General features: G+C 37.7%; 1 protein-coding gene and 1 pseudogene across 1 annotated transcript in view; both read left to right on the forward strand.

Annotated features, from left to right (window-relative positions):
* Positions 1–7,176: 7,176 nt before the first annotated feature.
* Positions 7,177–25,868, forward strand: part of GPRIN3 (GPRIN family member 3) — a 61,473-nt gene continuing 42,781 nt past the window's right edge. The window contains exon 1 of the mRNA XM_011356293.2: positions 7,177–7,403. The gene's annotated coding sequence lies outside the window, so the exon portion shown is untranslated. The remainder of the gene's footprint in view (positions 7,404–25,868) is intronic.
* Positions 11,292–11,410, forward strand: LOC111737347 (annotated as a pseudogene).

Here is a 25,868-nt window from a genome sequence, read left to right on the forward strand (position 1 = left end):
ATCCAAGTGTAGTCAGGTAACATCAAAACGGACCTTAATGTGAGTCTTCAGGGTTTCTGTGCTAAATTTTTTGTGAAAAGGAATTATGCTAAAGCCTATCTGCTTTCTCTCTTACTAATAGAACCTCAGTTTTGATTGGGGTACCAAGATGTCTAGCACAGAAAAATCAAGGCGAGCCCATTCCTCCTTGCTATGTGCTCACTTTCACAGCCTCCCTGGGTGATTTGGTGATTGAATTCTGGCAAGTGATGTGGAAGTAGAAGTGTTAGTCTGGGAAATATTTTTTCTTCTATTAAAAAAAAATAGAGCTTCCCTTTTCTACTGGAATTCTTTTATTTCTATTCTAAAGGAAGTTTAAAAAGATGTATTTTTCCTCTACCCTATCCCCAGGGTACTAGCCAGAACCAGGCAAAATAAAGATTGATGAGAGAAAAAGAAACAGAGTTTCTAAACATGTACATAGATGCAGGAGAAACTCAGTAATGAGTAACTCAAAGTGGTGGTTAGAACTTGGGTTTATATAGCATCTTAACAAAGAACAATAAATTTGTAGGGAAGTGACAAGACAAAGGAAAAGGGGCAGCAAACTGTAGGAAGGGGAACCATGGGATATTTTAGTAAGATTTGTTTGTAGATCCATCTGGTGCTAACTTTCCATATTCTTCATGGCCATAAAATTTCCCCAGAAGAGATTTATGGCTGTCCTTTTATCTCAGAAGTTTCTGCTTTTAGTCAGATAAGGGAAGCTCCAAGAAGGCTTCTTTTTGCATCTGTTGATTTTCATTTGTCTCCAGCTCAAAATAAGCTTTATGCCAAACTGGCATATTTTGTGATGGTATATTCACATCTCCTATACCACCTTGAATGTGATTGGTAAGGATATGATTTTTGGAGTGATGGTAGCCATCTTGTAACCATGCAGTGATATGTCTATTTAGAGCCTGGTATCAGGCAGAATGCAAGGATATAAAGGAAATAGAAGGTATCGTCCTTGAGCCTAAAAGCCTGTAATACAGTGTACTGAGACATGCACGCACGAATTAAATGAGAACAATTACCAAAAAAAACTTGTATTACTCAGTGCCAAGAAATGTAGATGGCAGCCCTCCAGATCTCCTGTTGGTTACTCTATCCTGCCAATGCTTCTTGCCAATCCAGATAAACTGATGAAGTTTTTAGAGAAGATTCTAGCCTCAACTTCTTATTTTTTAAAAATGCATTGCTGTTCCGGTTTAAACACCACTAACAAGCTTTCACTCAGAAAGGAAACATAGTATCAAAAAAGTATTGCCCTGGACATTGGGCATTAGTCTTGGTAAAGGCAATTAGTAGTTGTAGGACATAGTGAAGGTCATTTAAACATCTGGCATCTGGGTTCCTGATTTGTAAATCAGTAATAATGATTCATTCAACAAATATTTACTGAGCACTTAATAAGTGTTGGACACTGCTTTAATCAATAGGGATATAGCAGTAAACAAAAGAGACAAAGTCCCTGCCCTCATAGACAGTAGACATATAATAAACATATATTCTATCAAGATGTAGTAGTAAATCCAGTGGAAAAACATAAAGTGGGGTGAGAAGGATAGAAGGAATGACAGGTAAGTGTGTAAGGGAGCTGCTATTTTACATAGGATGGTCAAGAAAATCTCTTTGAGAAGTGGTTTGTACTTTCTTATCCATGTGGTGTGTGTGGTTGTGTGTGTGTGTGTGTGTGTGTGTGTGTGTGTGCATGCGCACACACATGCACTTGCTTGCTTGTCTGGGGGCAAAAAGAAGGAAGTCAAATGACTAAAAATATGTAAAAAGCAATTGATAAATTACTTGACACTATGCGAACATAAGGTATTACTGTAGTTATTATTGCAGATTAAGTCTAAGCTCATTAGCTTGACATTTAAGGTCTTTTATAACGCAACATCCCAACCTATCTTTCCTTTATTTCCACTCCTGTATAAACCTAACTTTCAAATAAAATATTCACTTTATCTAATTCACTTGGAAATTTTTTTTCTTAAGCAATTTACAAGTTTTAATACAAAGCAGTCTACATTCATTCCTAAAAGGCTCATTTCCAATAAAAAATATACACCAGTAAAAACATTCTCACAGGAGAACTATGCGGGGGGCTGAAAGGAGCCTGGGCCGTATCCCCAGTTTGAGGACAGGCACAGGAAGAGGTTCCAGGGTGAGGTGGGAGCCCTTCTTCATCTCCAGGTTCCCGTGAGGCGCCCCACGGAGGGAGGGAGGGGAAGTACTCAGCCAGGAAGGCAGGGTGAGGGGGGCACAGGGCTTCTCCTATTGTTTCCTCTATTTAAGTCATTTATTGTTTCATTTTTTTGTGTAAATTATGTGTCCCTCATGAAATAATAAACTATATCAGAGTATTTAAGTACCTTGAGCATAAAAGGTGTTTAATAATATTGATTTAGTTTGACATACTGGTGTAAATTTTATCATCACTTTGAAAATTATCACTCTGGAATTTGGTATTATATTCAATTTTTCATGAGTTTTGAATTGCTGTATTTATCGTGGAACAGTATACTCTTTGAGAAGCAGAATTTGAAAAATTCCATATTGCTAAAAGGGGCCTTAAATTGTGGTTAGTACTGCTCGAAGGGTTACCTCAGCGTCATTCAGAAAAATAAGCAGCTCCTCATCCTATGTGCCCTTTTCATGACCATAATCCTATGTGACCTGATAGCCTTTTTGTAACCTTGGGGTATTTCTTGCTGGTACATATTTGTTATTGTCTCTTGAATGACTTTCAAGTGAATTGTTCCATTGAAAGAACTTCCTAGCAGTCTGAGAAATCAAGCAGAAGAGACAGATAAATAAGGCATAGCAGAAACTACAGGAAAAAGTACTAAGTGAGGTTTCAGGAGGCATCATAATGACCTTCCAAAAATATCTACATCCCGATCACTGGGACCTATGAATATGTTACCTTCCACGGCAAAAGGGCCTGTGCAGATATATTAAGTTAAGGATCTTGAGATGGGGAGATTATTCTGGATTATCCAGTTGACACAATTGTAATCAAAAGGGTCTTTATAAGAGGGATTTAGGAGGAGCAGAGTCAGAGGAGAGAAGATGATAGAAATAGAGGTTCGAATGATGTGGTCACAAGCCAAGGAATGCAGGCTGCCTCTAGAAGCTGAAAAAAAAAACAAGGAAAGAACAGATTTCCCCTTCAGAACCTCCAGAAGGAATGCATGGTCTTGCTGACCCTTTTATTTTAGTTCTGTAACACCTATTTTCAGACATTGAACCTCCAGAACCTGTAAGATAATAAAGTTGTTTTGTATTAAGCCACTAAATTTGTGGTAATTTATTACAGCAGCAATAGATGATACAGTAATAGAATAAAACAGTCTTGTACTAGAAATCTATCACAAATTAGCCCCTACTACATGCATATTAATTTTTTAATCTCAGGAAATCACTCTACCTCAGACACAGCTTTACAGTACTTCTTAACCCACCTTCAGGAAGTTGCTATCAGTCAACTAGAGTTGGCATGGAAGAAGAAACTTAAAACATTTGGTCCCCCCCCCGCCAGCAGCATGGGCATCACCTGTGAGCTTGTTGGAACCCTCAGTCCAACCCCAGATCTACTGAATCAGAACCTGCATTTTGACAAGATCTGTGGATGTGTCCTGTGTACTAGTTGAGAGGATATATTTTGGAGTGATATGAATCCCAGCGGTGCAAGTTACTACTGTGTGACCTCAAGTGAAGTGTCTAAATCATCAAAGCCTGTTTTCTCATTAATAAAATGGAGAATAATACCCACATCATTGGGTTGTTATGAGAATTAGGCTGCATATAAGGCAGTTTGCACAGTGCCTGCCAACAAATACTCAGTTAATAATAGTCCTTTTCATTATATCATTTTGCACCATCTACATCTGCTAACCAGACTACACATCCATTCAGTATTGCTGGAGCCACTGGGCAGGGATGATTTCCTAAGCTATCCACGCCCAGGAAAGAAAGTGGTAGTGGGGAATTGGGGAGGGGGACAGGACCGCTGTTAGCAATGCCATCTCCACATATGCAGGATACCGTTCATTTTGCAACATGTATTAAACATCAGGTGGTGTCCTGAGAAGGATAGAAGGAATGACAGGTAAGTGTGTAAGGGAGCTGCTATTTTACATAGGATGGTCAAGAAAATCTCTTTGAGAAGTGGTTTGTACTTTCTTATCCATGTGGTGTGTGTGGGTGTGTGTGTGTGTGTGTGTGTGTGTGTGCATGCGCACACACATGCACTTGCTTGCTTGTCTGGGGGCAAAAAGAAGGAAGTCAAATGACTAAAAATATGTAAAAAGCAATTGATAAATTACTTGACACTATGCGAACATAAGGTATTACTGTAGTTATTATTGCAGATTAAGTCTAAGCTCATTAGCTTGACATTTAAGGTCTTTTATAACGCAACATCCCAACCTATCTTTCCTTTATTTCCACTCCTGTATAAACCTAACTTTCAAATAAAATATTCACTTTATCTAATTCACTTGGAAATTTTTTTTCTTAAGCAATTTACAAGTTTTAATACAAAGCAGTCTACATTCATTCCTAAAAGGCTCATTTCCAATAAAAAATATACACCAGTAAAAACATTCTCACAGGAGAACTATGCGGGGGGCTGAAAGGAGCCTGGGCCGTATCCCCAGTTTGAGGACAGGCACAGGAAGAGGTTCCAGGGTGAGGTGGGAGCCCTTCTTCATCTCCAGGTTCCCGTGAGGCGCCCCACGGAGGGAGGGAGGGGAAGTACTCAGCCAGGAAGGCAGGGTGAGGGGGGCACAGGGCTTCTCCTATTGTTTCCTCTATTTAAGTCATTTATTGTTTCATTTTTTTGTGTAAATTATGTGTCCCTCATGAAATAATAAACTATATCAGAGTATTTAAGTACCTTGAGCATAAAAGGTGTTTAATAATATTGATTTAGTTTGACATACTGGTGTAAATTTTATCATCACTTTGAAAATTATCACTCTGGAATTTGGTATTATATTCAATTTTTCATGAGTTTTGAATTGCTGTATTTATCGTGGAACAGTATACTCTTTGAGAAGCAGAATTTGAAAAATTCCATATTGCTAAAAGGGGCCTTAAATTGTGGTTAGTACTGCTCGAAGGGTTACCTCAGCGTCATTCAGAAAAATAAGCAGCTCCTCATCCTATGTGCCCTTTTCATGACCATAATCCTATGTGACCTGATAGCCTTTTTGTAACCTTGGGGTATTTCTTGCTGGTACATATTTGTTATTGTCTCTTGAATGACTTTCAAGTGAATTGTTCCATTGAAAGAACTTCCTAGCAGTCTGAGAAATCAAGCAGAAGAGACAGATAAATAAGGCATAGCAGAAACTACAGGAAAAAGTACTAAGTGAGGTTTCAGGAGGCATCATAATGACCTTCCAAAAATATCTACATCCCGATCACTGGGACCTATGAATATGTTACCTTCCACGGCAAAAGGGCCTGTGCAGATATATTAAGTTAAGGATCTTGAGATGGGGAGATTATTCTGGATTATCCAGTTGACACAACTGTAATCAAAAGGGTCTTTATAAGAGGGATTTAGGAGGAGCAGAGTCAGAGGAGAGAAGATGATAGAAATAGAGGTTCGAATGATGTGGTCACAAGCCAAGGAATGCAGGCTGCCTCTAGAAGCTGAAAAAAAAAAACAAGGAAAGAACAGATTTCCCCTTCAGAACCTCCAGAAGGAATGCATGGTCTTGCTGACCCTTTTATTTTAGTTCTGTAACACCTATTTTCAGACATTGAACCTCCAGAACCTGTAAGATAATAAAGTTGTTTTGTATTAAGCCACTAAATTTGTGGTAATTTATTACAGCAGCAATAGATGATACAGTAATAGAATAAAACAGTCTTGTACTAGAAATCTATCACAAATTAGCCCCTACTACATGCATATTAATTTTTTAATCTCAGGAAATCACTCTACCTCAGACACAGCTTTACAGTACTTCCTAACCCACCTTCAGGAAGTTGCTATCAGTCAACTAGAGTTGGCATGGAAGAAGAAACTTAAAACATTTGGTCCCCCCCCCGCCAGCAGCATGGGCATCACCTGTGAGCTTGTTGGAACCCTCAGTCCAACCCCAGATCTACTAAATCAGAACCTGCATTTTGACAAGATCTGTGGATGTGTCCTGTGTACTAGTTGAGAGGATATATTTTGGAGTGATATGAATCCCAGCGGTGCAAGTTACTACTGTGTGACCTCAAGTGAAGTGTCTAAATCATCAAAGCCTGTTTTCTCATTAATAAAATGGAGAATAATACCCACATCATTGGGTTGTTATGAGAATTAGGCTGCATATAAGGCAGTTTGCACAGTGCCTGCCAACAAATACTCAGTTAATAATAGTCCTTTTCATTATATCATTTTGCACCATCTACATCTGCTAACCAGACTACACATCCATTCAGTATTGCTGGAGCCACTGGGCAGGGATGATTTCCTAAGCTATCCACGCCCAGGAAAGAAAGTGGTAGTGGGGAATTGGGGAGGGGGACAGGACCGCTGTTAGCAATGCCACCTCCACATATGCAGGATACCGTTCATTTTGCAACATGTATTAAAAATCAGGTGGTCTCCTTGCTTTCAGATCTTCATTGCACATGGCTTTATTAGAAACCGTCTGCTAGAGTCTGGACACAGCCATGGAGTCTGGTGACCTGTAGGAGGGAGCAAGGGCCAAAATTCCTGCTGAGTTGCTCTCGGCCCCAGCCCTCTGCCTTAATTTCTTTCTTAACTTTCCATCTGCCGCTCGTCTCCCTGCAGCAGAGCAGTAACCTGCCAGCCCCTGCCCAGCTACCCACCTTGGCGCGCAGCAGCCGCAGCTGCAGCCCCTTCCCCCGGGACAGGGAAGGCTGGGCGGGGGTGCGGTGGGGGCGGAGCTCGGCGTCTTGCTGCTGCTGCTGCTGCTATTGCTGCTGCTGTGGCTGCAGCCGCCTGAGAAGCTGCCGCCCCTTGCTCGGATGCTCAAGCCCCGCAGCGCTGCCCTGCGAGGACAGACGTGCGCATCGCGGGCCTGACGGATGAGCTCCCCCGCACCTGCACTCCCACCTCCAATTTGGCTCCGTGCCGGGCGGCAGCGGCTGCGGCCCCGCGGTGGGGGCGGCCCCGCGGTCTCCGCCCGGCTTCAGCGCGCCGCCTCTGCTCTTTGCATAGTAATTTCAGTTCCTGCAAGCACCCAGCTCGCTCCCGGAACAGGTCTGAAAAGGACTGCCGATCCCGAGCACACCGGAGCCATCCGTGTGGCGCCGAAAGCTTCTGCTTGGGATATGCGACGGGAAGCCCCTGCCACAGCGCAGGCAGTGGTCCCGCGGCGCCGGGGAGAGCCTGGCGAGAGCAGGTAGGCAGGCGACCGGCGGCCACGGAAGGAGACGCCCCCCGCGCCACCTCTGCCCAGCGTCTAATCCCGGGGGACCCGAGCAGAGGCGTGCTTGGTACTGATAGGGAATGGATTCGGTTCCACATTTTACCTGGTAATCCTTTGCCTGTTGCTCTTGTCCCCATCCCATGCTGCGCTCCAGGAGGGGCTGTCTTTCTCACAGGTGATGAATTTCTCTGCAAGGTCATTGCTTCCGTAGGCTCTGGCATTGAAGGTAAATGGAAGAAGATGCTTCCGTTTTTGTTCTTAGGGTGGGGAGAAGAAGGAGGTATTTGTAATCAATGGGGTCTGCACATTGAATGTCCCAATAGGGAGGGTGTGTGTGTGTGTGTGTGTGTGTGTGTGTGTGTGTGTGTGTGTGTTACACTGGCATGTTTCTCATTTTCCTATGCTTATTCTCTTTCAGGTCAAAGCACTATAGTTAATATATAACATATATGCGTTTGTGTGTATATACAAACACGTTTACATATATATAGTCTTTCTTGAGATAGGTGGAGAGAGAAGAAGGGCGGGCAGAGGTTGATAAAGGAAAATCACTGTAGAGACCTGTTCAGTATCTAGAGGTGAACTTTGGAACCAGATTAAATCAGGGTACTAGAGGCTATAGAAATGGTTCTTTGGAAACGGATTTCGGAAAATATCTGAATACCATCAGCCAATACACACAACAGATCTTCATGCTATCCAGGCAGATCTAAAAGATATAGGCAAAATTTCAGACGCAACAATGGACAGTGAAAGGGGAAAAAAGAGGGCTTCTTAGACACTGGAAAGTGAATTTGGGGTAGTATTCAGGCAGCAAATCCCTGTCAAGTTTAAAGGGGCTTCTGGAGGGGCATTGGGAGGAATCTCTGCTTTAAGTGTAGGCAGTTCAAGGTTAAGAGGATCTGAATGACCAGGAAGCAGCAAAAACGGTGGGGGAAAAGGCAAGAGTTTGGAGGGAGAGGGGAGAAATGGAGCTCTGAGAGTCACCAAGAAGCAACCACATTTTATTAAGGTATCTTCTTCCTGTTACAGCAATACCGTGGATATGTTCCATCTAAATATTTTTAACAAGACATTTGTTAAAGATCCATCGGTCTATGTTTGCATTTTGTTTTTACAAGGAATCTGGGTCATGGTGGGACTGTAAGAAACTGAAGTGTTTACAACACTAGCAAAATTTGGAGAGAGAGTTGATTAAGGCTTAGCTTCATGAAATATTTACACATCTCTTGCGTGGGCTTTTGTTTGCTCTTGTTGGTGCTGCTGCATATTTTACTTTGATAATGATTTGAGTATACTTCTCCCAAATGTGCTTATTTTCCAGTTATAAACTATTCTTTCTTTTCCATTGTGTTCACCATTGGCCTACCCTGAGTAACAATTGTGGGAATAAAGATACATGAGTCACAACATAAAGAAGAAAATCTCTCTGTTGCTATATGCAAATAGCAGGAGTTTGTATTAGACAGTGTTCTTTTGAACTAGAATTATAAGGAATATTTTTTGAGTTTTGTGCGTGCTTAGTAGGGGGAATAGGATGTTGATTCATAAACAGAAAAAAATGTAGTATTTGCCATGCAAGTAGATGTTATGTCATTAGAATTTATTTTGGAAATAGTGCAGAGGAAGTCATGGAGATTCATGTAGAGTGTGTTGTGCTATGGTGAAGCTTCACCTAATCACTAACTAGACTTTTATGAAAATGATGAGGACAAAAATCCTAAGTGCATAGCTTCATGTGAGAAGTGGAAGACTGAAGCATGATATCAATCAGATGAGTCTCAATTAGATGTCAGGTGGGTTCCAACAAGCTGCTTTTGAAATTTGGATTTTTTTAAATTGCCTTAATACGCTTGCCCGATACCTTTTATTATTTGTCCTTGAAACAGTTCTTTGATTGTGTCTCAAATATACTTAAAAGAATATATTAGATACAACCGTCCTTCACTGTATGAATCTCATCACAAAATCTACAGCTTACAGGGAAGCATTAAACTATCAGTGATGGAATTACAGCATCATAAAAAATTGTCCTCAGAGAATCAAGACATACAACTTCAGCCCCAGCTCAGACTTGAGCTCTTTCAGTGGCAGCTATTTCTGCCCTTTATGCTCTCATTTATTGATTCATTCATGCATTTAACATACATTTATCCTGAACTAAACATGGTTCTAGATTGTGGAACCAAAGAGTGCACAAGACACAGTCTTAGCCTGCAAAACTTGGGAGAGAGAGAGGAACAACTTGTTAAGTGCTATGACAAGGTGAGCACAGGGAGCTGTGGAGGCCAGGTTGTGGAGGTGGAGAGGACAAGGACAGTTCCCAGGGATATGAAGGACAAGAGGAACTAGTGCGGTAGAGAGAGAGAAAAGCTGTGACCAAATATGCAAAGCCCCAGGAAGAACAAGTAGCTATAGGCAACTAAAAAACTGAGTAGGTAAAGATGGAAAGATGGGAGTAGAGAAGGAAGAAAATCCATCATCAGACTGAAGTCCAGAAGAGCCACTAACTCATCTGGTCAGTCAACTATTTGATCTGGAGAAGTTAGGTAAATTGCATTCATAATGAGGCTGTGCGTTGTTCACGTTAACCACGTTTATATCTTTCAAATATCTAGAAATCGTATTTACCTTAATTTATAATAGCCTGGTTAAAAGAGAGATATATCCTTGAGAAAGCCATAAATCTCTATGCCTCAATTTCTTCACACACAAAATGTCTACCACCTACTTTACATATTGTGAAAATAAAAGAGAATGAAGAATAGAGATTTGAGTTTTATAGAAGTTCAGGGAATCTTATTTTTATGACAACAACACTCAGAGCAAAAGGACGAAAAATACTGTATATTGTAAGCATTTCATTGTCCCAGGTGACTCCAAAAGAGAAACTGAATAAACAAAAAAATAACTCAGGAACAGGGGCTAAAGAGAGCCCGAAGGCCACATACAATTTAAATTTTTTTTTTTAAGTCAAGGAAGTATATACAACAATCCTATAGTAGTAATCAATAAGCATCCTTCTAGAACTGGTCACAACCCATTACGAAGTCAGTTTATTGCATATGATAGCATTTTATTTTTGAAAAAATAAAAGAGTAAAACAGACTAGAAGAGTAAATAAGTATTGTTTATTGAACTTTTTAATGAAATATATACTTATACATATGTACACACTAGACTATGATGTAAAAACGTATATCTTAGTATGCCTCATGTTTCAGAAAATCTGAAAGCTACCGCTTTAAATAATAAAAAGAGATGTTTCCAGTTTGCAAGAGCCCAGGAGTCAACTGGGAGATTGGACACACAAGCATTTATGCAAAATTCTGAATGGCAGAATTGCCTGAAGAAAGGCACAACATTGTGACTTACCAGTAAATTCATGGCAGTAAATTCGTGGCGGTACAGTTAGAAAAGAGGGAGATTTTAGGTACTGAACTAGAAAGGCTTCAAGGAGGAGGAGAAACTTGAGCTATTTTACAAAAGATAGATAGATCTGGGTGAGCAGGGAAGAAGGGGTGATGATATAGAAGGAGGAAGTAAAGAATGAGGTAGCGTAATGTGAGGTTTATTTAAGAATCATTTAGAAAAAGAAAAAATAAATATCAGCTTGTGGGGATAGAATTGCAGCAGAATTTCTTTTTAGACTCAAGTATTACTTAGGAGTTGCTATTTATTTTATATCTAAGATTTCTTTTCCTAATATGGGTACTTTAAGAATATCTGGACAAAATGGCTGTAATGTCATAAATCTGTTGTTTCCTTCCTCTTATTTATTTGTTTGTTTGTTTGTTTATGCAATAATTTCCAGGCTAGACCTTGTCGCAATTGAATTTCGTGGTTGAAATATCGAAATTAGTCTGTGGCCACACTTCCCTGAACAAGCCCGATCCTGTCTGATCTCGGAAGCTAAGCAGGGCTGGGCCTGGTTAGTACTTGGATGGGAGACCACCTAGAAAGACCAGGTGCTGTAGGCGTAAAAAATAAAAAATAAGGGATTGTAAGCTGACAAGGTCCTTGCAATCTGTGAGGTCAACCAAGGGTTGTCTCCCCTAAAATATATATACACACACGCACACACACATACATACTGAAATTATGTGATACACCACATCATAGCACGATTATTTCATTTCTCAGAACACAAGTACAAAAAGCACGGGGGGCAAGGGTGATCAAGTAATTGTCATAAATGGAGCAAACCCTTCTATTCGCTTCAACAGATCTCATTTCTTGAGTCTCTCATAGGTAGAAAACCCTATGCTAGGTACTAACTGTCCTGTGAAGGTGAACCAGACCACTTAGTACTCATAACCCCAAAACCCCAAGGGCAGAATCTGCTGGATTTCTCTTTTTGGTGCTCTGTGACTTGTCTGTCAACTGACGATAGTTTTGTTTCACTTAAGATTTTTCAGCTTTCTGATGGTATGAAAGCCAGACGCCTTCAGTAGAATCTGTAGTTTGACTTTTGAGTTTTGATCTTTTTCCTGGCTAGCAACATGCGGTAGGTCTCTCTCATGAGGCTGGACAGAGGCAACAAGCTGCAGTTCCCAGTTAGCCATGCGAACACAAGAGTAAACAACTGATACTCTACAGTGTATGGATTGTGTTAAAGGATTTTGCCAACTGTAGGCTAATGTAAGTCATCTGAGCATGTTTAAGGTAGGCTGGTTAAGTTATGGTATTCAATGTTTAAATGCATTTTCACCTTGAGATACTTTCAACTTCTTTTGGGTTTATGTCCACCTTAAGTTGAGGAGCATCTGTATTTAAATGTTTGTATGCATTTTAAATGTTCGTATGCATTTTTTTTTTTTTTAGAAATTAACATCATAGTGTTTTGCTTTAGCATAATAGTAATTTGGAGGATATAAAATCAGAGAAGAAAGTCTCTACTTGTGTTTCTGAAAACCTTTCTTGAACTTCTTTCAGCTTGTACTGTCTTTCCCATGTATATTGTTGCCCTTTTAAATAAGGCCTTACCTTTTACCAGAAGAACAGTGCCAGTTAAAATAGAGACTCATGGGCTTAAATAAGTTGATTTGGATTGTAGTCAAATATGGAAATTCACTTTTTTATAAAGATGTCCTGGACTCTTTCATCTTCTTTCTCCGCATCAGAATGTTTAGATTAGTGATAACCTAACTTTTCTTGTATAAGAGTCAAGACTGGGATCATAAAAACATCTAGAGACTGCATTTGAAAAGATATTATTGAATTTCATGGGGAAAATGTACATACTCTTACAATGTAAATGACTTACTGTCTTGAATGCCAGTGAGAAAATGTTTCACAGCTTTTAGCAGGGCATATTGGAGTTGGCAACACGGTAACAGCTCTCTAATTTTTCATGTCTGTGATAAGATTGTCAGCTTTATTTTGAAGCTAGCAGCGTAATTTGGGGCCTGAATTATTATTACAAAACAATAATAACTGACCCTTAGCTGGAAAGTTAAATACCATGACCTATTGAATCTGAGTCCAAATCTGGAAGGTGATGCTTAGAAATCTCTATTTTACAATGGTCGCAAAAGGATTCCAATAGCCAGCTGTGGCCATCACTGTTTAGTCTTGCCTTTACTTATAAGGAAATAAAAAGGTTACAGATGAATTCCAGACAAGTTAATTAATATGTCCTAAATCATGAGCAGGGGCTAAAATCTGGACCTCCTTTTAGCTGATTCTGGGCTAAAAGGAAGAAGAGCAGGACCCAAAGAGAGGTCTAAGCATCTCCTGAGTGATGTGAGGAAAGGGGATCAAAATACCTAAAAAAATTGAGTCAATGCAGTGAGTCCTTCTAAATGACAATGCAGTGATCTCTGTCCCCAGAGTCTGGTGTGGCAGAAGAATTGTGGGGATCAGTTGTGTGATCTGAGGCAAGGCACTTTCTTGGCTTTACACACCAGGTTCAATTTTAAAATGGTAATTCTTGGACCCTAAACCCAGTGGATACCCAGGCCACCCCCAGTAATCGCTTTAGTCAATAGTCACAGCTTGTGACACTTGCAGAAACAAGCAAATGCTGGGGAAAAAAACAACGCTAGAGAGTAAAAATCTATAGTCACAGGAGCCTCCAGGGACCTCAGCGCTGTTGCTAATTCAGTAGCGGACAGCTGGACAGAAAGCTCCAAAACTTCTTTAAAAAAATCACATTTGCATCTTCTAATTTCTGGAGGAAAAGGAGTTGCAGAGAATCTTTTTTTAAGCCTGAATTACAAATGGTCCAGCAAAGTGGGATATCTGGTTTAAGGAGGAATCATCAGTTGTTTTATGTGGATAGATTCTTGAATTCTAGATGTTTTTCAGGATATTGATTTCTAAGTAGCCTAAAATTAAAATAACCATATCGTGTCTATGAAACACTCTCTTTCCTTATAATGTACAACTTTGGGTAAATTAAATGCTTGAGGGAGTTCAGTGTTTGTGTTTGCTTTATTTTCTGAGTAATCAGAACATCTTTTCTGTTTCAATTCTTATCAACAGTTTTTCTAAAATGTAATAGCCTGGGTGTGTGTGTGTGTGTGTCTTAATAAGTACAATATGGCAAATAACATCAGGTTTTAGAAATTTTCATTGCCTCTAGGTTTTTATTCTGAATTATGTGCAGTACAAGCTCCTGAATATAATATAGAAATTTTTAATTGCTTTTCTTTTTTTACTCTGAAATGAATGTTTTCTCATGATACACTTTTTTTAAAAAAAAACTGTTGTTCAAAAATACAAAAGATATTTGATCCATTGCGGCTTCTACATTGTTGACTTTGATCTTTGCCTTTACCATTATGTCATTTTGGAATACTCATTTCTTCATCCTAATTAGTTTCTCAAGACCCTCCAAACACAGTTTAAAGCTCAATTACATCAGCAAACCTTCTGTGATTCTTATGAGCTATTTCTAACTACTACTTTATGCATAACATGAATTTTATTATACTGTTATATTGTTCTCTAAGCATGTCTTTCTTCGAATCCTATAAATTATTTCCCCTTGAAAACTGCAGGTAAAAATGAAGCAACTAGAATTTTTATGCTAATAAGAATTTTAATTAGAGCCGAGGTTAATAAATGGATATATGCTTCCCCTACATCCTGAATAAATAAAAATTGCTTATGACAAATGAATATGGATAATTCATCTTGTTGTCATGTTGAACATGTTGTGAAAGCAGTCAGAGAGCAGAAATCTGTCAATGTCAGGGTCAGAGACTAAGCTCTGATTAAGAGCATGAAAATGCCTATGCAGCCGCCTTTTACATGGGGATGTTTCTTGTACACACATATAGATTCTCAGGGCGGAAGAATGCTTTGCCATGAGCATCTCAGAGACCTGGTACCCTTTGCTTAACCTACCCAGACCTCAAATTTGAGGATATAGGTACCAGATCAGAAATTGGAAACTGGCAGTCTGTGGGCTGAGCAGGAAGATCATATTTTATTTGGCCTGCAGGTATATATTTTTAATTAAGCCAATAGTCAAAAATCAGAAGATCTATTGTAAAAAAAAAAAAAAAATGAAACACAAGCCCACATGTTCTAGGCTAGAGCTGAATAATAATGTGTGCTACCTTTTTATTACACTACAGTCTCCACTATTCCCAATTGTCTCCCTGACACTGAGGCTTCATATAAGTCACTTGTACTCAATAGCTTCACTTGTGTTAGCTAGAACCTATAGGTATTGAGTTCGCGGTCTAGACTAGATGTTTTCTCAGTTCCATTGAGCTTTACAATGCTCTGACTGCACTCATGAAATTGATGTGACTGTACGAAGTAGAGAGATCATTGTACTGAATTCCCATAAACTATAGTGAGAGTCTAAAAAGTTTCCATCAGCAACGTATGTAGCTTCTATGAAGGTTAATAAATACAAAAAGTTGACCTTGTCTGTTAGTAAAAGTATAGTGGATTTTGTTTGTTTGCCTGCTTGCTTGCATTTTACTGTATCATATGTGGCCAAAAAAAATTAACAATAATTTATTCTTTTAACTTGACCAATGACTACAATTTTACATTGGATTGCTTTATGAACTTTTAAATGCACCATATCTTTATTTTATGTACAACTCTTTAGGTATACACTAAACTTGTAATAGCCTCCTGACAGGCCAAATCATATCTCAATCTTCCAGGTAATGGTGCATTTTACTTGATAGGCCTGGCAGTTGAGAATAAACTGTCAGAAGTAGTATTGATTCATATCCCAGTTTGTGGTTGTGTCTGTACAGCTGAGAAATGCTCATCTAACGATGGCAGTCGGCTGTGCTTTCAACTCATCAAACCGAAGCTAGTCAGATCACTGCACAGCACAGTTTGGCCACTTGATTGTGTGGAACTGCTCTGTTAATATGGCTAAGAATGAGGTGACTGTGTCAGTGCTGATTTATTCATGTCGTAAATCAAGACAAATGCCCTTTTGAGACAACAAAATGGAAAACTTAGGCAGCTCTCTAAAGTAAAGAAAACTCAATAGCTCTATGAAATCTCTCATTCCTTCACTTCTGCCGCCACTTTCCTTCCTTGTGCACACTTCACTGCATTACACCCCCACATCGTGCCTCCTACTTTACTTCTAAAAACATCCTCACATCTAATTATTAATCCTAAAGTGTCGGTGCTTTAGCAGCTTCACTCCAAGAAGAAAGTGCTGAGAATAGTGTCAGCAGAGGCCAACAGAGGACACTGTGCTACATCGTCTTTATGCTTTCTTTAGAGAGAGTGCATTTCCTTGTAGAATGATGTCCAAATCTTTAAGTATTAGATGCCATGTCACATAAAAGACCATAGGTGTTAAAGTTTTCTAGGGATAAAGTTAATTTTTTCTTAATGACATTAAATAACATAAATTTAGTCACACTGAAATTTTGATGCATTCTTGTAAAGAAACTGTTCTCCTATTCCCCTGGTGATTATTTTGATGTTTAAAATTGTAATGGTGGGTTTTTAAAAGATCATCCCTTTGGGCTTTGTGGCTTTTAAGTGGTGAGTCTAAGTCTCAGGAAGGGATTATAAAAATTAACCTGAGCTGGATTGGATTGAGAGTATGTCAGTACTTCTGCTTTGTAAGTCAAGGAAGAGCATTTTTCAAACTAGAAATAAGAATTTATTTAGGAGATGAAGTATAGATTGTGAAAGGGGGTTCGCAGAAGGCCCTGATTTAGGGAAAATGGATGCCTGTATCATTTAATAAATTTGTACTTGAGTACTTGAGATATATATATATATATATATTTACGTATGTGTGTATGTTAGGGATTTAAAGTTGAGTAAAATTATTTGGGAGTCTGAACTCTCAAATAATTCCCAGACACTGGACTACATAAACTTATTAATAAATATGGCTCAACAAAGTTAGAGTGGGCTCTTTTACTGGCCAGGATCTCTGGGAATTCCCCTAGCAGCCTAACGAACCAGGCTCCTTTTTGTGTTCCAACCAGACACCCCCTGTACCTCTCTCTTCCTTCCTGTAGGCTCTCACAATTCAGCTTAATTTCCGTTCCTCTTCATAGATTCACCACCTGCTCCCCACACCTGGGTTCCTTTCTTCCCAGCCAGGCCAACTTGAAAATGAGAGGAGTCTTTCCCACACTGTACTTCTTTAATATCATCAAAAATAAAAACATGGACATGTGTATTTTCTACTTTATTCTGCTAAAAACAACTAAGAAACAGGGTAACAAAAGTGACAGAGATGGGGCAGATAAAAGGTTAAGAAATATAAGTTTCTGCTGGTGGCAAGTCCATTTACTATAGGAAATTTCTTCCCCATGAGTATAGCAGAACATCAGTGTAACTTTTCATCCCCCATCCTTCTTTTTTTCCTGTTCAAGAAAACAAATGCAAGCGAGGTGAACGAGAGTAATATTATTATAGAAATTATTTATCAAGATTAGCATAACTGACAGAGAAAACTGCTCTAAATTATTCTTTAATATATTATTTGCTGTCATTGGTACTTTATCATTGCTCATAAATGGTTTGTGACACACTAGTGTATTTTAAGATAGTTTAAAGGCCACTGTTTTAGATTATTGCTTAGACTCTCAGATATCACCTCCACCCTAGAGGAGTAATCTTGAATCAGATCATTATTGGGTAATGTACCCATTTCAAAGTACTAAAAATACCAAGCTGTTTTTATAGCTGATTGGTGAAATACCCCACTCTCTCTATCTTTTCTCTCTAAGGTGATTTTCATCACTCTTCCCTGGTCTTCCTCCCCAGGGTTAGAACCCTAGACGTTCAAGTTGGTAATTCATGTTGCTGAAAGCCTGGTGAGTGATTGCATCTCTGTATACTTATTCCAAATGATAGTGGCACTGGAGAAATAAGAAGAGGACACCTAAATTGCAGAACTAATAATGATGAGTAGAAAAGAACAAAAGACCCACCAAAACACATGGGGGAAGAGGAAGTCAAACGATGTAAAGAGTGAACAAGAGACTAAAAGCCAGTCAGGACACTGTCATCTTGTTTCTAGGTCATAAGAGAACCGTAATACATTTCTCTTTATCAGTTTCCTTTTCATTGTAAGGAAATGGGTGATGGAAAGACTACATATCTGTAAACTTAAGGAGATCCAACTCTTTTAAAACTTCATTGTTTAGGCTTCTCTGCCAGTGGCATCCTACTTAAACCAGTTCTCCTGTAAGCAAATCTATGATGTTTGTGCTATCATTTTCTCCATTTTAAAGATCAGAAAACAGATTAAATAACTTGCCCAAGATTCCACAGGTAGTAATCGATTATCTGAACTGTGTGCGAATCCAGAGTCTGCCAACTTCAAAGCCCAACTGTGCTATGCTACAATATTATTAATATTAATACTATGAACACTGGGTCAAAATATGAGGAACAGGTGGGGTTTTATAGACTGATTTCTCCTATCTTGGATTTAATATTGTGTTGCTTAAAAATCAAATGTGAAAGCTTCTAAATCAGTGATAAGTCATTTTTTAAAGAAATAGGGTGAATTCAAAAGTAAACAATTTAGGTTAAAACTTTATAAATCATTGGACAGGCAGTGAAATTGGAAAACAAAACGTTTTATTAAAATATCCAGGTGACACATATGTTCAGCAAATGAGATTTCTTTGTTTCTCAAAAGAAAAACTAAATACATATCACAAAGTCATGTGTACACACATGTGCACGTACACACATATAACAAGAAAAACCAGGCATTTGTCTGTGTTTAGCCCTACCTGTGGACTTTGGACTTAGAAACTATTTATAGAACTAGTGTTTCCGCAATTGATGTTTTAATCATAGACATTCGTTTATTTATGAAAGTTGAGCAGTTCCTCATTATAGCTTGCAGCTAAGTGTCCTAGTTACAAATTGAAGGCTAAAAAAGAGGTAATCTGTGTACAGGAGGCCCATCTGAGTCACGTTCCTTCTTAAAAATATATTTCTAAGAAACTAATAGTACTTGACAGGAGGACGAATGTACACATCTCCATCCATTTTGAAAATGAAAATCCACTCATTATTTTTAAAGCCATGACTTCTGCCTTGATTTTATTTTTAGTTCCTTAATAAGCAATTGATTTTATTCTAGTTAAAAAAAAAATTGATAGAAGTCACCTACAGGCATTAGTCTTTATTACTGGACTCTTGCCGTCAGTCTGGAATGTCTGTACCACTTTGTGTTGTTTCAAATGAACTCTTTATTTCATTGGAGGCACAGTAGGATGCCGCGCTTTTCAAAAGTGCAGGAGATTTACATGAGTGATCTGTGAGATGCTCTTAGATAGTATATAGATTTACTTTTTATTTTAATAGTTATGAATTTATTTTGATATAACATGTTAAAATACACTTATAAGGGTATATTTTAAAATATGCTATATGAAAAATATATTGCTGGCACATCAAATCGGATTTTACAGATATAATTTCTTAAGACTAGGCTAATATTTTCAACTAGTGTACCAGTTATAGTTAATTGAATGGAAAACATTAAGTAAAAATAGTTTAGATAAGAAGCATATAAGTCTCAAATCATGAAAGAAGTACATAAATGTCACAATCCACAAAAGTGGTACATAAAATTATGTCATTGCCCCAGGCACTTCAGGTTTTCTAGAAATGAAAAGATTGGTCTAGAAATCCCTAAAATCAACTCTAGCTCTAATGCTCTAATGTTTTTTTTAAGAGTCTTGTACTTTTTTCCCTCAGTCTTAGGCCTATTTTCTGAATTTTAGTTCTTATCAGCCTTTTCCGTAATTTAGAGGTACCCTTATCTCCCCCTCTTCATCACTACCAAGCACTTATGCCTTCATTCATTCATTTATGCTTGTACTCATGAAATAAGCATCCTGTGGTAAATGTATACAATAGGGATTTGGGGCATGAAAGAAAGATTACCAAGTTCTATACCTCTGACTTCTGTGTAAATGAGTATACATGTCTGTGATTCCCATTGAAGTTAAAGCCCTTGAAAGCCCTGGACTTCTGCCATAATCTTTTCTTTGTACTTCCTGAACAACTGAGATATCTTCAATGGAAAGTCCCCTCATTGATAAAAACACATTATCAAGGCTTGTATTACAAATTTAAAACATGTGTTGTGAAAATCCTGAATGGGATTATACATGAGACTGGACAAAGAGGTCTCTATGTTTCATAGCTAGAAAGGTCTAATTCTTGAGCCATTTTGACTACGAAGGGGAAAAAATAGGTACTTTCATGATTTTTGAGTAGATGGTAATGCATCTTTGATCCGTTAGAAATTTTAACAGGTCTGAGTCAGATGGGGAATTTAAAACTTATCAGGTTTTTAAAAACTGGTTACATTGAGGAGAAATTGAATTTCAATGGCATTAATTGTTTTTCTATATAATATACCCCCCAAAAGTGGTTGAGTTGTAACTATTATTATGACTATTTTTTCTTGGAAACTTGTCCTTGAAAGACATTGCTAAAATGTTGTAAAGCACCTGAGTGCGGTGAGTATAAATTGTCACAAGCATCTACGTAATATCAATAGAGCTGTTTTATGCTTGCCAGCCAGCAATTCATATGGTTTTTCTATACTGGTGAAAAGGATATAGCTGTGGTTTCCTGCTGGAGTTTCTATATAATAGTGAGAAAGGCATCAGAGGATGCAGTTGGTTGTGGTCGTTTGCTCATACATGGCTGCTCTTTTCTTTTTTGTAAAAAACAGGAAGCTGAAATTTGTTCTTTACTTAGTTCAAATGATGTTTAATAAGGACTTATCTGGGTGCTACTATAGGAGGATATAAAGATCAAAAGATGTATCCCTGTCTTTAAAGACCATAAAATCTTAATATTAAGAAACATTAAAGAGGTTTAAATACTTATGGCATTATTTATCCACTTTCAGTACATATACATTGTCATAAAACTGATTAATTGAAATTGTTTTCAGATTTTTAATGTTTATGTTTTATCATGAGCAGATATAATTTTCCAAGTGTCACATTAAAACATATATTGAAGAAAAAGCTAGTTAGCTCAGGTGGTTTTTAAGTCTAGGAATCACACCAAAGTTCAAATTAATTTGTTAGTTTTGCTCTGTTCTCTCTTGATGGACCAAACTCTCAACTCCTCAGCCCAGTAGTTTTGAGGAGAATTGGGCAAAAGAGCATATTCCACGTCCCTTTCTCAAAAACATGATAAAATAAAATGGCATAATTAAGTTTAATAAACCAGTGTTATTGCATTTGATACTGTCATAATTTTTTTAAAAAAGGAAGCCATGCACTGAAAGAATATTTATAACAAGATACATATTCTGAATACAAAAGATTTAATGGAAGCCGTATCAGTTTGGAAAATAGAACCACTATGGCGATATGGAATATGGATTTATTATGTTTTAAACCTTACACAATTGTGGGAGCTTATAAAGAAACCTATAGAAAGCATTGCTTTTGTATTGGGCATTGGGTCTGAAATCACCATAGGTTAGCAGAGCTGGCAATTGGGAAGAAAAGCTGGATGTGAAGTGGAGCTGAACAAGGACAAACTGGAACTTGCAAGACAAACCGGAACCTATCTCCTCCAACCTCAGTGACCTGGGAGAACCACGGAAGGAGCCAGCACAATTCACTGAAAAGCTATTTATGCAACTTCCCAGAAGATGGAGATGGGGATCTGATAGGAGATGAAAGTCCATAGCCTGACTCCCACCTAAGGTCACAAAGGTGAGCCAGGACATCAGCACACAGCACCTGTTGTGCCTCACTGCCCTTCCGAGCACAATAACACTGCTGCTTCACTTCTACCTTCCAAATCTTACATAAATTTCCCTGGTAGCCAACTGTAATGAAGAACTAGCTAGGAAAGGGAATGGATTTTCATCTGAACTAAATTAACACCTAGTACAAAACCACCACAGAGACTAGCCAATAGAAAGAGATATGTGTAAGGTCAGAAAGTCCCATATTTTTTAATTCTGTAAGAATCCTTTCTGCTTGAAGTACTCAAAATCCAGACAGCTTATTAATTATGTTTAAGATGTTTTCATCTATAGATTTATACAGATTTTCTTCTATACACAACTATAAGTTGTTGGTTTACTTCCATTCAAAATCTAAAGTTTCAAAAGTAGCTGTTAAAAAGTTCCAAGATTCATGTCACATAAGCCACTGAGCTCCATCTCTTCAAAATAGATATCATCTTGTAACATAAAAATTAATAAGATTAACTTAGCACATGGCTGGGTGATGTAACGATGAGCATATTTTCTGCCACAATAGATTCCAAACTCCATTTTTAGATTTCCGTAGGTGCTACAGAAGGTTTGTACAATATAATGTTAGAGAAAAACAAAAGCTTGCATAGAAGGAAGCTGCCTTCCCAGTGTTTCTTTTATTATTTCTTTTTTGTTTTGAGACTCTTTTGCTTCTAGGGATATATGAAATGGTGCTGTATGAATTGGTAAGCTTACCAGTGGTAGTAGTATTCAATCAGCAGCTATAGTCAGAATTCTCGCAATGACTGGTATGTCAGAGAGCTTCTGAGACTCATTCCATTGTTGAGATTCTTTGAGTCTTTATCAGTATCTATCAACCTCTTTTATTTTTTTGCCCCAATTTACTTGATAAGTGATGTTACATGTGGGTCCTTAATTCCAACTTTTTCTCTTTCACCTAAAAAGCACATCGACATGGAAGTAAGTGGTCAAAAACAAAACAAAACAAAACAATTTGATATAAAAAATGGTCAGAGGAACTGAATAGGCTTTTTTTTTCAAAGAATTCATATAGACGGTCAACAGATACATGAAAAGGTGCTCAACATCACTAATTATCAGGGAAGTGAAATTCAAAACCACAATGAGATAGCACCTCATACCTGTTAGAATGACTATTATCAAACAGATGAGAGATAACAAGTATTGGCAAGGATGTGAGGAAAAGGGAACCCTGGTGCACTGTTGGTGGGAATGTAAGTTGGTGCAGCCACTATGGAAACAGTATGGAACTACTATATGATCCAGCAATTCCGCTTCTGAACATTAATCCGAAGAAAACAAAAACACTAACTCGAAAAGATATCTACACTTCCATGTTTATAACAGCATTATTTATAGCAGCCAAGATATGGAAGCAACCTAAATGTCCATCAATGTATGAATGAATAAAATGTTAGATACACACACACACGATAAAATATTATTCATCCATAAAAAAAGGAAGTTTTGTCATTTGCAACAACAGAGATGGAACTTGAGGGCATTATGTTTAGTGATACAAGTCAGGTAGAGAAAGACAAATACCACATGATCTCACTTATATGTAGAATCAAAAAAAAAAAACAAAAAACTCATAGATATAGAGAATCAGACTGGTGTTTACCAGAGGGGTGGCAGTGCAAAATGGTTGAAATTGGTTAAAAGGTACAAACTTCCAGATATAAAATAAATAAGTCCTGGAAATATAATGTACAGCACTATGTTTATCATTAATAATACTGTATTGCATATTCAAAAGTTGTTAAGAAGGTAGTTTTTTTTTAATTAAGTTTATTGGGATAACATTGGTTAATACAATTATATAATTTTCAGGTATACATTATAGTTTGACATCTGTATATTCTATTGTGTGATTACCACCAAAAGTCAAATTTTCTTCAGCTACCATATATTTGATCCCCCTTACCCATTTCTCCCTCCCCCTAGCCCCCTATATTTGCCCCCTTTACCCCTTCTACCCTCCCCCTCCTCCCCCCACCCCCTACCCTCTGGTTACCACTAGTCTATAGTCCATGTCCTTGAGTCTCTGTTTGTCCTATTCATTTGTTGCTTTTAGGTTTATATCCCATATATAAGTGACATGTGATTTTCTACTTTTTCAGTCTGGCTTATTTCACTTAGCATGATTATCTCGAGGTCCATTCATCTTGTTGCAAATGGCAGTATTTCATCTCTTCTTATGGCTCAGTAATATTCCACAGCTTCTTTAGCCAGTCATCTATTGTAGGACACTTCAATTGCTTCCATGTCCTGGCCACTGTGAATAATGCTGCTATGAACATTAGTGTGCAAATATCTTTTTGGATATGGATTTTCAAGTCTTTGGGGTAAATACCTAGTAGAGGGATTGCTGGATCATATGGTAGATCAATTCTTAGTTTTTTTTGAGGAACCTCCATATTGTTTTCCATAGTGGCTGTACCAATTTGCAGTCCCACCAGCAGTGTATGAGGGTTCCTTTTAAGAAGGTAGATTTTAAAAGTTCTCATCACCAAAAAAAAAATTGTAACTGTGTGATAGATGTTAACTAGATTTACTGTGGTGATCATTGCACAATATAGCTATCAAAACTAATATGGTATTATATGTCAATTATAGCTCAATAAAAATGCAAATTAGTGTTCTAATTTATAAAATAAATTATAATCGCTTACTAAAGAACTAGTAAGAAAAATCTTATCTTTAATATAGGCACAAGAAATCTTTTACTCAAATAATTCACCATCTCAACCATATTTTTTAATTCTTCCCATGGTAAAGCAAGGAAACAACTCTGTAATTCAGATAAATAGCCACAAAAGCAAATGAAATGGAAATATCCCTAAAAAGGGAGGAAGGTACATAGTTATTAGAATTCCTTTGGTATGTAACAATTGATAAAATTAGGTAATACTATATTACATTTTAAACACATTAGTGTGTCATTGTGTATTGATCTCATCTGAATATATAGAAGCACTTATTTAAGTAGTATATATTACTTGCCTGTTGATGCAAATTGCTACACTTGAAGTGGAGTGGCAGTACATTATATATACAAAGATGGCTAATATTTTTTCCTTACCCATGAATCTGGGAGAGATAATATAAAGATCTAAGTATAGAAGGAAGTGGGGGCTTAGTATGGAAATGGAAATATTATGGTTCTAAAAAGATGAAGTTTCAAAATTCTGCCCATCACTAGAATGTCAAAGACAAAAAATATATATATATTTTTAAAACCCTGACAATACCAACTGTTGGCAAGGATGAGAAGGCAACTGGAGCTCTCATATGTTGTTCGTGGGGATACCAAATCATACAGCTACTATGCAAAATATTTTGGTAGTTTTTTATAATGCTAAATATTCACTTACTATGTGTTCTGGCAATTCCATTTCTATTTACCTAAGTAAGATAAAAACCTATGGTAACACAAAAACCTATTTATAGTGTCTTTATTTATGATCATCAAAAATAGGAAATACTCCAGATGTCCCTAAACTAGGGAATAAATAAATGAACAATGGCACATTTGTGCATGGAATACTACCCAGCAATAAAAAGGAATAAACTTTCAATACACACAGCAACACAGGTGAATTTCATATGCATTAAACTAAATTTAAAAAGCCAGATGGAAACAACGATGCACTTTTATATTTACATGACATTCTGGAAAAAGCAAAACTAGGGATAGAAAACAGACGACTGGTTAAGAGTAGGAGAGAGTGTAACTACAAAGGAACAGTCAAGGGGAATTTCTTGGGAGAGTGATGGGACTGTGCTGCATCTTGATTATGCTGATGGTTATACAACTATGCATTTGTCGAAGCTCATACAACTGTATACAAAAAAAAGAATAAATATAACTGTACATAAGTTTACTTGATTCTAAAAAAAAGCCTAGCCTAGAATCACGGTCAAGAGTTAAGCAGACTTCTCATTCTGGGGTCAGAAAAGCAAGCCATATGGAGAAGATGCTAATTCTCTTCCCTGTTTATTGACACAGAAAAATGTGCAGACTGAACAGATTTGTGCTCTCATATCCGGAAATCTTGGGTCAGTTTTGATCTCAAAACTTTCTTTAAATGGATGAAGGCAAGTATCAGGGGACCATGGATATCAGCTGACAATTCTGTTGCCTAAAATAATGTTAACTGTCTGGTGGGTGAGTATGAGAATAGTGTGTACTTGCTGTGTCCTCTACTGTGTATGTATGAATGGGGCATGCT

Source organism: Pteropus vampyrus, unplaced genomic scaffold, assembly GCF_000151845.1.
Source record: "Pteropus vampyrus isolate Shadow unplaced genomic scaffold, Pvam_2.0 Scaffold25, whole genome shotgun sequence".
Classification (NCBI taxonomy): domain Eukaryota; kingdom Metazoa; phylum Chordata; class Mammalia; order Chiroptera; family Pteropodidae; genus Pteropus; species Pteropus vampyrus.